Here is a 4263-nt window from a genome sequence, read left to right as displayed (position 1 = left end):
ACGAGAGCGGGAGAGAGAGGCGCTGCTGATGGAGCCGCAGCTCTTACCCTGGGAAGCTTGGAGACTAGGGAAGTGCAGGCTTTTCCAAGCGCACAGTGATTTGCAAGTGAATGCTGTGGGAGGGTACAGCAAACGAGAGCTTTTTTGTTAAAGCCTGTCGCCCTCCCTTCGCTGACAGAATGGTTCTCTGTTTTTGAAGCCTAAGGTAATCAGCCTCATCTGCTTAACTTGTCGTAATAATAAATACTGAAAACACCACCACTTTTTGTGGTGTATTTTTCTTGATTAAATGTAACCACTTTCCTATACCACCAGTGATCTTACAGCGATGTTTATAAAATGTGTATATATATCTATATTAAAAAAAAAAAAAATAGCATGGTGCCAAGTTAAATTACAACCTCAGAGGGCTCAGATGAAACCACAGAGAGTGGTTATTTTCTTCATTGAACTGCTTATGCTATTAGATTAGAAACATTTTTCCCCGTACTTCACCAGTTTTATGATTAATATAAAACAAGACACGTTCCTATAATATCAGGTATTTTCACATTTCCAGAGGTTATCCGAAAAAAATGTCAGCGTCACTACTAATCCCCCATTAATATTTTTTCCCCAGTTGATACTTGCGATGCCTGTTTTTATTTTATTTCAGTCACTGTATTTGGACTTCACATTTTGCAATGTGTTTCTTTTCATCAAGTTAATCTGCGTCGGTTTCATGTTTCTAATACAGCAAATTGGACTTAGCACAATCCTCCTTGGATGATATCTAGTCCAATCCTTTCATTGTGATACTGTAGAGGGTTATGTGTACATTAGTTAGGAGAGATTTAACAAATAGTCACAGAAGATTAAACCAATGGATGTCAGTATTGCTCTACCTGAAAAGTGTCATAAGGGATTTTCTCTGGTTGTAAAAAAGTCTTCCTAAAAAAAACCAAACAAACAAAACAAAAACAAATTCCCTTAAAACAGGAGCTGGAAAATGTTGTATTTGGGAGTGAGGAAGAAAGTAATAACAAAAACTATTTCATTATGAGAAATTCTAATACAGGAGTAGATAGATCACTGGGTGTTGTTAGTTAGCACTGAACAGCTTATTTTGCTTGTTTTCAGCTGCTAACTACCAGTTGAAAAGACAATAAAAAAAGAAAGGCAAGATCCTTACCGTGCCTAGTATCACTTCCTAATGTAACCAACTGCTGTCATTTCCCCAGATCTGTAACCATCAGTAGGAAGAAATGGCCCACCACCTAAGTACAACCTTTTGGCAGATGAGCAAGTCAGCATTTAAGTAACATGCTATACTAGCACGTGAACACATCATCTGGAGACAGAAAGCAGGAAAGCAGCAAAATGCCAGGGGGTGGGGTGTGGGGAATCTCTTTTTACTACTGTATATGAAATTATTTGGTTTTGAAAAATTTATCTAACGAGAGCGGGAGAGAGAGGCGCTGCTGATGGAGCCGCAGCTCTTACCCTGGGAAGCTTGGAGACTAGGGAAGTGCAGGCTTTTCCAAGCGCACAGTGATTTGCAAGTGAATGCTGTGGGAGGGTACAGCAAACGAGAGCTTTTTTGTTAAAGCCTGTCGCCCTCCCTTCGCTGACAGAATGGTTCTCTGTTTTTGAAGCCTAAGGTAATCAGCCTCATCTGCTTAACTTGTCGTAATAATAAATACTGAAAACACCACCACTTTTTGTGGTGTATTTTTCTTGATTAAATGTAACCACTTTCCTATACCACCAGTGATCTTACAGCGATGTTTATAAAATGTGTATATATATCTATATTAAAAAAAAAAAAATAGCATGGTGCCAAGTTAAATTACAACCTCAGAGGGCTCAGATGAAACCACAGAGTGGTTATTTTCTTCATTGAACTGCTTATGCTATTAGATTAGAAACATTTTTCCCCGTACTTCACCAGTTTTATGATTAATATAAAACAAGACACGTTCCTATAATATCAGGTATTTTCACATTTCCAGAGGTTATCCGAAAAAAATGTCAGCGTCACTACTAATCCCCCATTAATATTTTTTCCCCAGTTGATACTTGCGATGCCTGTTTTTATTTTATTTCAGTCACTGTATTTGGACTTCACATTTTGCAATGTGTTTCTTTTCATCAAGTTAATCTGCGTTGGTTTCATGTTTCTAATACAGCAAATTGGACTTAGCACAATCCTCCTTGGATGATATCTAGTCCAATCCTTTCATTGTGATACTGTAGAGGGTTATGTGTACATTAGTTAGGAGAGATTTAACAAATAGTCACAGAAGATTAAACCAATGGATGTCAGTATTGCTCTACCTGAAAAGTGTCATAAGGGATTTTCTCTGGTTGTAAAAAAGTCTTCCTAAAAAAAACCAAACAAACAAAACAAAAACAAATTCCCTTAAAACAGGAGCTGGAAAATGTTGTATTTGGGAGTGAGGAAGAAAGTAATAACAAAAACTATTTCATTATGAGAAATTCTAATACAGGAGTAGATAGATCACTGGGTGTTGTTAGTTAGCACTGAACAGCTTATTTTGCTTGTTTTCAGCTGCTAACTACCAGTTGAAAAGACAATAAAAAAAGAAAGGCAAGATCCTTACCGTGCCTAGTATCACTTCCTAATGTAACCAACTGCTGTCATTTCCCCAGATCTGTAACCATCAGTAGGAAGAAATGGCCCACCACCTAAGTACAACCTTTTGGCAGATGAGCAAGTCAGCATTTAAGTAACATGCTATACTAGCACGTGAACACATCATCTGGAGACAGAAAGCAGGAAAGCAGCAAAATGCCAGGGGGTGGGGTGTGGGGAATCTCTTTTTACTACTGTATATGAAATTATTTGGTTTTGAAAAATTTATCTACCATGATAGATTTTTAATCTTTCAAGGAAAGACAATGAAGTTCATTGGCTTTGGCTGTACTTGGGCACATAAATACACAGTGCAATGCATAACACATCTGTAAAAAAAATTCCATTGCTTTCCTTCTCCCTTTCCCATTGTTGTATCAATATGAAATTTAGAATTGCTGTACGTCCATCTGCTCCTGGTTTCCAAATACCTTCAGTCTCAGTCCTTTCACAGGAAAGGAGGAGAATGCAGAATCTAACTCAAGCTTCCTAATCTCTGTCACCATTTGACATTACACTATGTAAAGATACATTCACAGTTCCCAGTGATCCATGTGGAACGGACAATATTGAGACATCTGCGCTGTCTTCCAAGTTTACCTATTTATTTTTGCAAAACTGGAAGCATAAGATTCTCTTATTTTGGGCAAATCCTCTCACATTGATCTGAAGGTAAAGTTCATGGAACTTTCTTTTCTGGCTGTACCAACTGTACTTCTGCCTCCTAAAATATTACATCTAGGCTTGGACCCTATAGTAGAAAGCTAAAGATTGTCTCAGAATAAAAGTTGCACTTTTGATTTGGTAATACAAACAAATTAAATTATAATGAAAGCAGACACAAATATGTGGAAATGTATATACATGGCTGGGAAGTAGCTCTTTAAAGCTGGACTGCTTTTTGGATGATGAAGAAAATATTGAGTGTTGAAAACTAAGTTAAAAGCTTCAGTTCCTTTTAACATTTTTTCTTCTGTTACTTAAGTTGCAACCATGAAGTGGGAAATAAATGACAATTTGTATATATACAGAGAGGTTTATTCTACGCATGTGCACACACATACACACACATACACACACACACAGAGCTACACCAATTCTGAAGTCAAAGAAAATAAGTGAGCTAGTGGAATTATTCAGGAACAAGAACTTCAGAGTCACTGAATGTGTACTTACTCCCTTTTCTGCAGTGTGTTTTGGTATATTTCTGCTAGGGTTTTATTCAGCTAGAATAAACCAATCTCATCCTAGAGATACATTAATTTATTCAGGCATAGTTACTGCAAGCCACACTTGCACCCGTAAATTGGACTAACTTTGGGACTTAAGGTTTAACTCTAGAAAAGCCATACTTTTTCACTAACTCCTGTTTCTGTTGGTATTGTCAACTACTTAAAAGCCAGTAATTATTTATACTGATAGCATACGGATATCTAAGGCAAAACAGTTATTCAACCATATACTTATTCATACACATGACAGTAACTTTAAAACAAGGTGGCATCATAACCTATTTTTAACGTTGCCTAATACTTCCCATTAGAAGAGTCCTTTCATAGTTGCTTATAAATTTACCAAACAAATTATTTAGGATTAAATTTTCTACGCTGATGGTCTGCCTCAGGCAG

This window comes from Aptenodytes forsteri, unplaced genomic scaffold (genome assembly GCF_000699145.1).
Source record: "Aptenodytes forsteri isolate BGI_AS27 unplaced genomic scaffold, ASM69914v1 Scaffold81, whole genome shotgun sequence".
Lineage (NCBI taxonomy): Eukaryota > Metazoa > Chordata > Aves > Sphenisciformes > Spheniscidae > Aptenodytes > Aptenodytes forsteri.
Note: the sequence above shows the minus strand (reverse complement) of the source record.